The 13890-nt window shown below is 43.6% G+C and overlaps 1 long non-coding RNA gene across 1 annotated transcript in view; it reads left to right on the forward strand.

Moving 5' to 3' along the window:
- LOC138258645 (uncharacterized) overlaps positions 1–10510 on the forward strand; it is a 44369-nt gene extending 33859 nt beyond the window's left edge. Inside the window, exon 4 of the long non-coding RNA XR_011198478.1 lies at positions 10365–10510. This is a non-coding gene — a long non-coding RNA (uncharacterized lncRNA). The remainder of the gene's footprint in view (positions 1–10364) is intronic.
- The last annotated feature ends 3380 nt before the right edge of the window (positions 10511–13890 follow it).

Here is a 13890-nt window from a genome sequence, read left to right on the forward strand (position 1 = left end):
AAGAGGAGTGAAAAGATTGAGATGGAGTATAAGAAGCCAAGTGACTTTGCTGACCAATGCAGATTTGTCAAATGGCCCGTGACAGAGGCATGGCCTTGAATGTCCTGCAGAGGTTGTGCAGGTGTGTTCTGCACCGTATGCATTAGCTCACCAGACAAGAAGGTAGCCTCCACCAGACACAAGAAATTAATGTAGCAAAGGTGATATAAAATGACTGCCTGAATCCTGATATAAGGGTAAGAATGTGGCAGTAAATTCATTATCAGCTTGTTTATGTAAAATAGGCCAACAAACGTTGCTTTTTTAATTGTAATTAGCAAAGAAGGTTCAGGTAGTAGACAGAAGTGACACTAATGGGAGGATCTACCAAAGCTGTAGATAAATAGATATGGGTCCACACAGCAGCTGTTCCTTGCACTTTCATGACCTTCATCTTGTCAGAGTTTTTCTTGAGTGAATCATTCCCCATCCAAGAAAGAGATCTTGCAGTACTGGAAATGGGTTTAGGTCCTGTTGAGTGTTTCAGTCAAGCCCAATAATGAATGATCTATGGGTTATCTACATAGGCATTTAAATAGAGGTCAAGCAAGTGGATGAGCTTTACTAAAGGGCCAGCTATATATTAAAAAGGAAGAGCACTCCATTTTAGGAGCTTGAAAGAACAGCAGAACGGAGCAAAATGTGTGACTTGGGTGTGGCCAGAAATTGAAGAGGGGATCGACCTCCCGAAACTAACCTCAATCTATAGCTTGATAACTGGAAAGAAAGGTGGGCTAGAAGACAGTATCAAAGGCCGCCAAGAAATTTAAGAGAATCACGGGGGATTTCTCCTTGGTCAGTGATCAACATAAGTTGATCCAGAATGGAGACCCTTACAAAGTCAGTTCCTTGAGAAGGGCAGAAATCTACCTAGTCAAGAATAATATGTTAAATAAAGAGGAAAGCTTTTTATCTAGGACCTTTGCAGGTAACACAATTAGTGTGCTATGTAGGAAGTTTTATGGTGGCAATCATTGTGGGACAACGGGTGTTGCAGAGAAGCCAAAATTTCAGTATTTCTCCTTTTCATCACAGGAGGAGCTCCAATGATGCCAGCCAAGGGTCCAAGACTTTGGTGGGACCTCTTGGGGATCAGGAGCTCACTGCAGGAGAGGCCAGCAGTGCTCAGGCAGGCTCAGTTGTAGCAGGTCAGCTGGGCAGTTGCATAGAGGCCTCTGGAGCTTGCTGTACCCCTGTAGCTCAGAACAGGAGGTGAGACAACTAACCCTTGGAGTCACTCAAGTTAGTCTGGGATGAAAGGAGCAGGTCCAGGCTTCTTTCTCAGAAAGCAGGACAGGCCTAAACCAGAAGAGCAGTCCTCTGGGAAAGAAGACAGATCTAAAGCAGCAGGGCAGTCCTCTGGTAGGAGCAGGGTAATCCTCTGGAGAATAAGCATATTGCAATCAGCAGGGCACTCCTCCAGGGGAGAAGGTAGTTCTTCTTCTGTAAAGTCTAGAGATCAAGGGGTATATTGATGAATGAATCAAGAGAACCAATATTTATATCTGGTGCAAGCCTTTAAAGCAAGGGAACACCCTGGCCTACCAACACATCTGGTTCTGGACAGTTCTTCCCTTCCTCTGCCAGGGTTCCAAAAAGTCTGGGGTGACAAAAATCCAGGGTCAGGTTAATTTGTGTGTGGGCTGGAGGCAGCCCTTTGAAGTGTAAGTGGGGCAGGGAAAAGCTCTGCCCCCAGCCATCATGGCAGGATGGCCCATCCTGGCAACAAATAGTCCGCCTTAGTCTCACTGTCTGGGAGGCATACACAAAGCCCAACATCAGAGCCGTTCACAATCATGTGACCCAGGACACTGGCAGCAGGCACCAGACGATTAGAGCAGGAAAATGACAACTTTCTAAAAGTGGAATTTTCATAACTGTGACTTAAAATCCAACATTACCATTAAGGATAATTTTAAATTATAATTTGTTTGAGTCCCAACATGCATTTCTAGAAGTTCCTGATCAGTACTTATTAAATGTAACAAGGTAACCCAATGTTATCCAATGGGAGAGATAGGCCCTACAGTAGTGAAAAAACAATTTAGGAGTTTTTGACTACCAGGACATGTAAAACCTAATTGCACTTGTCCTACATTTGAAATACAATGCACCCTGTCTTATGGGCTATTTATGGCCTTCCTTAGGGATGACATATGTATTAAAAAGCAGGGCTTAGGCCTTATAAAAGGTTTATTTAGCCAAGTTGATTTGGCATTTTAACACTGCCCTACAAGCCAAAACGGCAGGCCTGAGACATGTTTTAAAGTGCTACTTTAGTGGGTGGCACAATGAGTGCTGCATTTAATTTACAAGCCCTGGGTACAATTAGTACCACATACTGGGTAGTTATAAGTAAATTAAATGTGCCATTTAGGTGTAAGCCTATTTTATCATGTTTTAGAGAGAGAGCACAAACAGTTTAGCCAAAATGAAAGCTAAAACAAATTCAGACATCAGGAGGGGTGAAGGCAAAAAAATGGGGGAAGACCACACCAAGGCTGTCAGCCCTGCGCCTCACTGGGGAGGGCATAGCATATTGATGTGTTTGCAGGTTTAGTAGCTCCAGTAAATCTAGGAATGCTCCAAAATCCATTGATGAGTGCACGGGAAAGTTCATGCTGCGCCCATGGAACGTCTCTCAGACATAGTGTAATACAACGCAGCGCAAGGGGTTGCATTGCCTTATATTTTCTTTTAAAAATCATGCAAGGTGAGCCAAGTTGATCCTTGAATGGCTTAGTAAATACCAACTAACATTTTGCATTGTAGAGGCACAAAAAAGTGGCTCAGCTGTGACTCAAAATGTTAGTATGCATGGACCTAACTGGACTTCTTTGAAGCCAAAAGAGATATGTTTATCATTGCTTCAGACTACCTCATTAATAATGTGCAACCTTCAGTTCCATCTATTTTCTTGCCACGCATCTGCACTGTCTCCCTATAAATAAAGCATGGACTGATTTCTTTCTAGTCACATATCCTCACTCAGATTGACAAAGCATCTCCTAAGCAATGCAAAAATTGAATTATGCCTCGCCAAGCTTCTGCAGCTGCCAATTTAAAATATACTTAAAAGAACCTCCTGTCATCATATACAACCTAATACCATTATGAATAAAGTAATTGGACTGATTGAAAAAGAGGAACCTAGACCTACACCAGTTCTCTGATGAAAGCAAACAAGTGGTGGGTAGTGAATGAATCCTAACCCTTGTTAATTGCTTGGGCGCATTTCAGTTCAGGATTTTTACCCACCCACAATAGTAACCAGCCATAGGCAAATCAACCTTGGTACTGCTGACGTTGGGCTGACAACAGAAGTGCTGTGCAGCACATGCCAGACTCCAGCTACACTACAGGGAAAACATATCACATTAAATGAGTCAGGCCCAGGCCTTCCCCTTCCCTCCCCTGCCCCCCTACCACCACACATTGACTCCAGTTAAACCTCCCAACAATATTTTCATCCCAGTCTCAGCGGACAGAAAATGTCAGTGGCTTTTTCATGAAATCAGAGAATAAATACATGGAAAATGAACTGGTATGCCTGTCTCTGTGCAGTTATTCCCCATTCTGGGGCCAAAGACTATAATTGTGGCAGTTAGGTGCTAAATACTGGCCAGAGTCAGAGATCTCACACCCCCAAAATCCCTGCACCAAATTCTGGCCCCTAATGCTTGCATTCCACTAGTACTCGTTAACAATTGGTAGACAATTTTCCTCTTCTGCCAAAAGACACCAAAACACTGTGGTCTGTTGTGCCAACTTTTTATTCTTGGACCTTCCAGGAAAAGAACATAATATTGAGCTGCCCCTCCCAATCACAGTAGAATCTACTTCTGCAGGTGATTGTGTCTGAGATAAGCAGAACTGGCCCCATCTGGGCATGTACCATTTACAGAAATAGCATTGTGAGATGGTGTCAAGAAATTATTTATTAAAGAATTTATGGCACTCAACCTAATCAGTGGATAGTGGGATGCTGTACTTGTAACCAAGTTTAATATGAATAGCAATAGACCGCTAGACAGTGGGAGCCACAAGTTAGGAGAACTGCATCAGTGATTCTTGTTCCAATGCCTTAATGGACTCGCCTAAGGAGTAAACAGAGTGATATGAGGTAAACTGAGGAACTATCAACAATGTAGAAGGCTGGTCTGGCTTGTAGTGGGTAGCTATGGTACTTACACCTCATACCAAGTCCAGTTATCCCTTAATAATGAAATGTAGGCAGTGTCTAGAAGCCAGGCTGTCTAGAGGTAGCTGTGGATGAGCAGCCAAGGCTCATCTAAAAGACATGCAAAACTCATGCAATACCACTGTAGTCACACATTACTCACACACATGAAATAAAATACTCAGTGCTACAAAAATAAAGGTACTTTATTTTGGTGACACAAATACCAAAAATACCATAGAGACTATACTCCCTTAGGAGGTACGTAATACACAAATGATATACACTAGTATGCAGGAATAGGCATAAAACAGTGCAATTAGTGAAAATCACAATAGTTAGAAATGGGCCCAGGGGGAGCACAAGCAATATACTAAGAAAGTGGAATGTGAAAGTCGGTCTCCCACCTAGGCAAGTGTAGTGTGTATAGGGGAGCTGGGAGTACTAGAAAACCCCAAAGGTAAGTACTAGAAGCAACCCTAGTGACCAGGAAAGCAGGAGTGAAACACAGTAACTTTCCCAGAACACACACAGAAACAAGAATAAGACTTATGTAAAACCCAGAAGAGACTGCAAGACACCAACAGTGGATTCCTGGACAAGAAGACCTGTGGAAGGAGGGGATCAAGTCCAAGAAGCACATAAGAGTCCAGGAAGAACACAAACCCCTTCTAACCCAGATGAAGGTGCGAAAGAAGAACCACGGGTGAAGAAGAACAGTCAGTACTACACCCAAGAAGACAAAGTCGGGTTCCTGGTTGGTGCAAGTGATGTCCTACACTGGATGGAGGATTGCAGTCTGGTTTGCGTCGCTGGAGTCTGCCAACAAGCCTTGGCACACGCAAAGCTCGCAGTTAGCGGAAAATGGTGCTGCCCGGGAACAGGAAGGACCAGGTGGACTCTACTTAGGAGGTGGAGTTGGAGGGGACACTCAGCAACTCAGAGAGCCCACAGAAGACCAGGCAGCACACACAGGAATCCCACAGCAGAGGCACAAGGAAGGTGCAAAAGAGGCCCATGCAGCACTAGGACAAGGGCTCCAACGACACTGGAGAACCACTTAGGAAGCTGTGCGTCGCAGGATAGGGTGCTGGGGGCTGAAGCTACAAGATGCACAAAGAACTTGGAGGAAGGATGCCAACAAGCCTCAGCAGCTGCAAAACTCACGGTGCACACGTGTACTGTCTTGCGTGAGGAGACAAGCTCTACCTCCACCAAAGTTGGACAGTTGGACATGAGGATCATCGGGACCACTTCAGTCCACCACCCGTGATGCAGGATCCATGCAGCTCAGCAGGAGAGGGGATCCACGCAGCCGGTCATCGTTGCAGTTGGTGCCTGCAGAAGCAGGGGAGTGACTCCTTCACCCCAAGGGAGATTCCTTTGTTCTGCTGGTGCAAGCTGAAAACAGGCTGTCCTTAGAGGATGCACAACTGGGAAACAGTTGCAGTTGCTGGCAGAAGCTGGAGACACAATGTTGCAGAAGTTGTCTTGCTTCTTTCTTGCAGCTTGTAGAGTTCCTGGAGGGTCTAGATGTAGTTTCTTCAGTGAGAAGTCGAAGTGGAGGATGCAGAGGATTCCTGCTGTAGTCTTGCAGTCCGAATCTGAGGAACCACCCAAAGAAGAGACCCTAAATAGCCCTGAAAGGGGGATTGGTCACCTAACCAGGTAAGCACCTATCAGGGGATGGCTGTGACGTCACCTGCTGGCACTGGCCACTCAGATGCTCCCAGAGTTCCCTGCCAACCTTGAATCCAGGATGGCAAAACCAGCGGACCCTCTGGAGGAGCTCTGAGAACCACCACAGGGGGTGGTAATGGACAGGGGAGTGGTCACTCCCCTTTCCTTTGCCCAGTTTTGCACCTGAGTAGAGACTGGGGGTCCCTGAACCGGTGTAAACTGGTTTATGTAAGGAGGGCACCAAGTGTTTCCTTCAAAGTATTTCCAGTGGTTTGGGGAGGCTACCCCTCCAAGGCCTGTACACCTACTTCCAAAGGGACAGGGTGTAACAGCCTTCTCCCAAAGGAAATCCTTTGTTCTGCCTTCCTGGGCTTGAGCTTTTCAAGCAACAGGAGGGCAGAAACCTGTCTGTGAGGTGGCAGCAGCTGGGGCTGCCTGGAAAACCTCAGAAGGCTGAAATGGCAATACTGGGGGTCCTCTAAGGAGCCCCCAGAGTGCATGGAATCATACAATAAATGCATGCCTTGGGGTATGATTCCAACATGTTCGATACCAAACATCCCTATGTTCAGAGTTACCATTATGTAGCTGGACATAGGTAGTGACCTGTGTCCAGTACACACGTAAAATAGAATCTCCGCACTCACAAAGTCTGGGAAAATGGTCCTGGAGGTCGTGGGGGCACCTCCGCTACTGCAGGGGTGCCCTCACACAGAGGTACTTTGCACCCTGCCCCCAGGGTTGGAGGGCCTGCTTTAGGGCTGACTTATAAGTGACCTGATGCAGTGTAAATGGCAGTGAAATGGTGCTTGCACCTTTTCACGCATGGCGGTCCTGCAGAAGCCTTTGCATGGGCTCCCTATGGCTGGGGATATATATATGCTGCAGCCCATAGGGATCCCCTGGAACCTCAATGCCCTGGGTACCTAGGTACCATATACTAGGGACTTATAAGGGGCACCAGATTGCCCATTGTGGGTGAAATATTGTGTTAACAGTAATCAACAACCAAACTTAAGGGAGAGAGGATAACAACTGGGGTCCTGTTTAGCAGGATCCCTGTAGACATAGTCAAACACACTGACAAACAGGCCAAAAGTGGGGGTAACCAAGCTAGAATGAGGCTACTTTCCTACAAACTGCAGCAGTGATTCTTGTTTGAGTGTCTTCATGGACTCACCTAAGGGGTAAATAGAGTGATGTGAGGTAAACTGAGGAACTATCAGCAAAGCAGAGTCTTCAAACATAACAAGCTTACATCATTAGACCATGTCTCTGAGAAATTATCCTTTGAGCAAGTATTTCATAAACACGTTATGCAAAATGAGGGATGAACCGGAGCATCTAATATTTTCTGGCAGACAATTCTACAATTTGGGGCAATACTTGGAAAATGACTGATTTCCCATTTTTGGTCAAGCCTCCTTTGGGATTCAGCTTTACTTGTTGATCATGCACCTCATATGCTAGTGAGTTTTCCTTGAAGCTTGGATGGCTTTTCAAGGTGGGTGGCTCTATATTTAAGAAAAAAAACTTTCTGAGCCAAGATAGATGCGTCAGGAGATTGGAAAGATTATCAAAGGTATTGGCTATTACCACTGGGGTTGAAGTGATAAGCAGTTAAGAGCAGAACATTATTTTCATCTAGATGGATAGCACCAGGGCCTGTAAAAGCAGGTGAAAGTCTTTGAACAAAAGAATGAGATACTGACCAACAACCCGGTGAGTGTCCCTTTTTCAGAAATTGTGGATGAGCTCAGGTCAGCAGCACAACTAGGAAATTAATGAAAGAACAAATTAGAAATGTTGTCATGTATTTTGTTTTTTTCCTGCTATCATCCAACCCCACAGTTACCATCATCCCCACTACTTCAAACACTGTCAATCTTAGTCTCTACAATTTTCAGAATGTCTTTTCTTAACTTAATGTATAGCTAATACAACTGAAATACATCTAATCCACCAGTAAGACAGGTGTTGGACCTTGCCCTTTTTGCAGGGTTATCCCCAACCCTTTTGCATTCTTCCTCCTATTTTTCTGACCTGTTTTTGTTGGCTTTAGGTGTCTAAGCACTTTACCACTGCCAACCAGTGCTCAGGTGCATATGCTCTCTGTCTAAATTGTATTGATCATTGGTTTCTCCATAATTAGCATATTTGATCTACTAGTAAGTACCTAGTACAGTGCACGTGTGGCCCAGAGCCTGTAAATCAAATGCTACTAGTGGGCCTGCAGCACTAATTGTGCCACCACATGAGTAGCCCTGTAAATATGTCTCAGGCCTGCCACTGCAGTATCTGTGTGTACAGTTTTAAACTGCCATTTTGACCTGGCAAGTGCACCCACTTCCCAGGCCCAAACCTTCCCTTTTAATACTTGTAAGTTACCCCTGAGGTAGACCCAAATTGACCCATGGGCAGGGTACATGGTATTTTAAAGACTGGACATGTATTGGTGTGTTTTACATGTCCTGATAGTGAAATACTGCTAAGTTCGATTTTTACTATTGCAAGGCCTATCTCTTCCGTAGGGTGACATGAGGATTGCCTTGAAATATACTTTAAGTGTCATTTCCCATTGGGAGCAAATAGAGATATGGAGTGTGGGGTCTCTGAACTCACAATTTAAGAATACATCTTTTGATGAAGTTGTTTTTTGAATTGTAAGTTTGAAAATGGCACTTTTAGAAAGTGGGCATTTTCTTCTGTGCCTCTACCAGTCTGCTGAATACACGTCTGGGTCAGGATGACAGTTGGGCTGTTTGTGCAATCATTCTACATCATCACACAAAGGGAGCTGAGGTGTGCCCTGCATGGTCTGTTGGGCCTTCCTGAGCTAAAGTGGTGGGAGGAGCTGACACTTGCACCTGAATAGGGCTGTGTCTGTCCTCACACAAAGCAGTCTCCAACCACCGGGAGTGTGTCTTGGGCCAGGGCAGGGATAGGCAGAGTCTTGTGCACTGCAAAGGCTTCTCTTTGAAGTTTGCCTACTTCAAAGACAGAAATTGGTATAAGTACTGGACCTCTGACACCACGTAGTTAGAATCCTTCTGGACTGAGGAAATTTTGAGAGGAAGAAGAGCTGGATGCTGTAAGAGGGACTGCCACTCTGCCTGTTGCATTGTTGTGCTTGCTACTTCTGTCTGGGGAGTGAAAGGACTGGACTTGGCTTTCTACAGCCAGCTCCCAAAGGTGCCACCTGTTAAGAAGTTTCAAGGACATCAAAGACCAGTAAGGAACCAATGCATTGTCTCACCTGCAAGGAAAGAATCGATGTATCACCTCCCCTGTGCAGTAAGGAACCAACGTATCACTTTCCTTTTCCCGCACCTCACCTCCCCTGTGGCCGGAATCTTCTTTGTTTTTGATGCATCCCAGGTACTTTGTGATAAAGAGATACATCCATTGATTCCTATGGATTAAGACTTGCTTAAACTTTTAAAAAGTGATAATGTTGACTTGTGAATGTTGGATTTTTGTTGTTTTGGCATTGGTTTATTCAGCTAAATATTGGCAATTTTTCTAAACTGGAGTACTTTTGAGGTGTTTCCACCGTGTTATTGTGTGTGTGTGCAAATACTTTACACATTGCCTCTGTGATAAGTCTGACTGCTTGAGCCAAGCTACCAAGGGGGTGAGGAGGGGTTAGATGTGTGGCTCCCTTACCCTGACTAGAGTGAAGGTCCCTACTTGGACAGGGTGTACATCACTGGCAACTAGAGACCCCTTTCGAACAGGAATGAATCTTTTTTCAGCATTGTTTTATATCTTTTACAATTGTTTCAAAGAATGTGTACTGAAGAAATTTCTAGAATTTGAACTTTAAAATGTCCTGAATGTCTGTCTGTATAGATGTATTCATTTTGCTTGATTATAATTTTTAGCAGCAAAAAGCCTGTTACTGTATTGAAAAAATATCCAAAAGTAGAATTTTATTAGTGCAAAATACCATCCAATATGGGAATCAAGAGAACCCAGTGAAATAATTCTGTGGCAACAGAACACAACACAAAGAATAGCATGACATGCCATGACATGTCTTCCTATGCCATACCATACCATAACATACCATACCAGGGTCAATTCACAAATGAGCACAGGAAGTAGTACTAATCAAGTACCACTCAACGTACTCTTAAATGCATTTGTGATTTGACCCCACAACATCTAAATTGGCAGTGTTCAAGAAATGTTTATTTGTAATTAGTACAAACAGGACTGTGCCCTCTTTGCACTTTTACTAATAGGGAGTTGGACATTTAGGGTCCATCCACAAAAATATTAGTACAGGAAGTAAGATACTCCTGCAGTCGTGTAGGATTTTAAAAATAATATTAACTAGACACTGCTATTCAAGTTGCATTCCTCTGGAATATTACAAATATAAAGTAATTCATGCAAAGATTTATTTTCCATTTTTGGGGACCTCACCAACATAATGTAACTAATTGTTGGTGTTTTGCAGGGCTTTGTAACAACTGTTCATCATAGAGCTTGCATGGAGTGCTTGAGAGCTTTTCTGTTGACTTCGAGAAGGTGGCTGTATTCAACTGAAAAGGATGTCATCAGTGTGTTTATAAGGGAAGGAAAACAACTGCAAAAACTTTTTCAAAAACGTTTGGTAAGTCCAGAGTTTTAAGTGGGATGAACAAGTTGGGGGGGGAGAGCTCTGAATGGGGCATAATCAAAGAAGTGTAATATGGATCCTTTTTTAAAGACGTAGCCGGTGGATATGATTCACAAAAGTAAACATACACGTTTTTGTAAATTTACTATTTTTAGCTATTTACAATCTACAAGTTAATAGTAAGTTTACAACTGTGAAGATTGCTCTGTCAGGGAGGACAACTCTGTACATAAAAACATAGGCCTGTCTTACAAACGCGTAAGTTTACCTTTGTTAATCCTGCCCTATATAATTATGATAACAATTGTAAATTTTGGTGTAGAGCATTTACATTTTAGAGTGTACCTTAAAACATGAGAACTAAAATCCTGTGCTTAACACAACGTGCCTCCTGACCAGTAGTTGGGTGCTACTTTGTATTTCTGTTATTGGCACCCAAACATATCATACATCAACAAATATTTGACTGAAACGAGACAAATTTATTTACTTTGCCAATATCTCTCGGCAGTAGCAGATAAATGAGTATCAACATTAATTTTGTTGTGAACATTAACAATTGAAAGTGGTTCAAACCACAACTCTAAATCAAACATTACTAAGGTCTGTGGGAGGGGTAGTAATCTTCAAAGTATCTCAGTCACCCCAATTCTCCCCTTTACACCACTTTCCTCTTTTAAATACTTATTCCCTTTTCACTAGACATATTTCTGAAATCCTCTTTCTGAATATCTTCAGAATTCACACATCACATTATCACTTTCTTTTTGTCCTCACCTGTAAACACAGCATTTGATTTTCTTCTGGCACTTTCAAATATTTCCACAGCTACGTATACATCCTTCACACCTTTTTACATAGAATGGTTATTACAATTGGCACAAAGGTGACTGTTGCACTGTGTGCTTGGCATAGGCCAAGAATTCGAGAAGAGTGTACTCTGAACACCTCCATGACCCATTAACAGACACTGCTAGTAACTTGTGCTGCCTTCAGCCTCAACTACAGAGTTCCCAGTTGGACCCTGCCATGAGCTTAATCTGAACTTGCACAGACACCTTTGTTGGCTTAATTCATGATATGCATCATGCAAGAGTCCAATATTGCTTGAGAAAAAATACAGAAACACTTCTGGAAAAAGCAAATGCTCTTAGGGAATGCAAGAAGAAGTGAAAACTTGTAAAACATGAACAGCAAAGCATCCCTGACAGATTCCCTTTATGGTGTGTTTTTTTAGTCAGTGGTTAGAAATGGATCAGTGTTTATACCTGTAAATTTCAATTAGCTTTATCATCAGTAATGTAGCCTAAAAGTCCATCAGCAATCAGCAGTAAGCATTTAACATACCGCCAGAATGAAGCATTCCCTTACTTGTGCCTTGATCCAGCTTTTTTTAAATATGTGTCTGTGTTGGTCTCACTTTTACATTGGGGTTAGCTGCATGCAGGGGAAACACTTGGCCACCTACAGCCCCATGTCACTGTTGGTGCCCAACCACATGGCCCATGTGAGGGCCTAGTCTTCCACCCACAAGGCAGTTCTGGGCCACATAACCTAATCCTTTTACACATAGCCCTGTGTTGCAATCTACTAGAATCACACACTGTACATACCTTCTACCCTGCTCAGATGTAGCAGGCTCCTTGAAATCATTTTATCCTTTTGAGGGGTTGGGACCAGGCATGCTCAAGCTTCACAGGCCTGCTGCTGGGGCACATGTAGGCCGGCATGGGTATGGTGGCTGAAATGGATTCTGGTAGCTGGGCACTCTGAAGGCCGAGAGCTAGGCCCAGCTCTAACCCTGGCATGCTGATTGCTCAACAATGAATGAAATCAGCCAAGTTTACTGCAGTTGGCCTCTAAGTCCCAGGGCAGACGCAGCAAGAACAACCCTTTGAAGCTCCACACAAAGACCTTTAAAATAAATATATTTATTCTTCTGAAGATTTTTCTTTTGGCAGGGGGAGTCTTGCCTGAAGGAGATTGTTAGGTTTTCCGCTCCTAGGTTAGCCCAGTGAGCCTTGTGATTTTCTCCTCCTCTTCCAGGTAAGGTACGCTGTATTTGGGTTCTGGTCCATTTATTGATGCCATCCTAGCGCAGGCCAAGTTGGGGAAGGAGAGATCATAGTTTGGAACTTGGGGAAGGAGGAAGCCAGCAACCTGTAAGTATCGGCTTCTAGTTGGGGTGCCTCGCTACTGTAGTCCCAGATCATAACTAGCTTCAGCTAGAAGTAGGCATCAGGCAGGCCTTCCAGTTTAATTAAAAACTGTCATGGGTGTTTAAGGACAGACCACAGCTCAGTTGGTTCCAACGTTGAGGTTGTGCATGTCTTGAGATGGGGGCCTCTTTCTTATAAGTGCACCACATCATTGGTGGGAGGTTTTCTTACAGACTCTTCATTCACTCTGAAGAGAAAGTATTATAGGAGTGTTCCACCATGGATTGTTTTTTGTTTTTGTTTTGATGTGCCAGTGCTGAGGAAAGGACCTGGTCATTTCAGTTTGTGTCACTGTGCTTGAGATAGCCTGAGGAGATTCCTGCTCCTCTGCAACCTGCAGTAGAACATGTGTAGGTAATTTATTGTTCTATTATAGCTTACCAGAGTTTCGCTGACATTTACTGATATATTGTAAGAATCAAGTGAAGCACAAACATTAATGTATGAATATTGTTTTTAACTTTTTTCTGTTTATGCCTTGTCGGTTTCTGGCAAACCAACTAAAGTATTTTTTGATGATGACAAGTGCATCTCAGAATCCTCTCCAGCAGGAGAGGACACTGACTGGCCTGACACTCCACACCAAGCCAGGATGTCCAGTACATCTTGAATGAGGACTACAGGCAGTCTGTAGTTGCTAACCTGAGTGCAAAGAGGCTTTAAAACCATTCAGCTTTGTCACTCAACTTGGCATATCCCTGTAAGCAGTGGGAGGGAATCCAAGTGGTTGAGCTTTGCTTTGGAGGAATTATCCATCAACCAAGGGTAGTGAACTTAAGTGGACCTTGCCTCTAAGGACTATTTTTTACCTGCCTTATGGTTATTTCCCTTCTAGGGACTGTTTGGGGAGTCACTCATCTCATAAATTAGTTATATTTTGGGACTGTTACTTTTCTGAAGCCTCCACAATGTCCATCCAGAAATTCAAAGGTACAAAGGGTGTCTTTATGGTATTTCACACAGGTTTCTGGTTGGAGGGCACAACTACTGTATCATCTCCTGCAACACAGGGCTCTTTTGCTCTTTGTCAGTGTGGCCTCGAAACCCTAGGTACCCGATTCTTATATGGTTGGGTAACATACTGAAGATTTCCTTTAACTTCCACTACAGTGTTCACCCACGTCGGCTGAAACGTGACCTCAGCT

This window comes from Pleurodeles waltl, chromosome 9 (assembly GCF_031143425.1).
Source record: "Pleurodeles waltl isolate 20211129_DDA chromosome 9, aPleWal1.hap1.20221129, whole genome shotgun sequence".
In the NCBI taxonomy this organism is placed as follows: Eukaryota; Metazoa; Chordata; class Amphibia; order Caudata; family Salamandridae; genus Pleurodeles; species Pleurodeles waltl.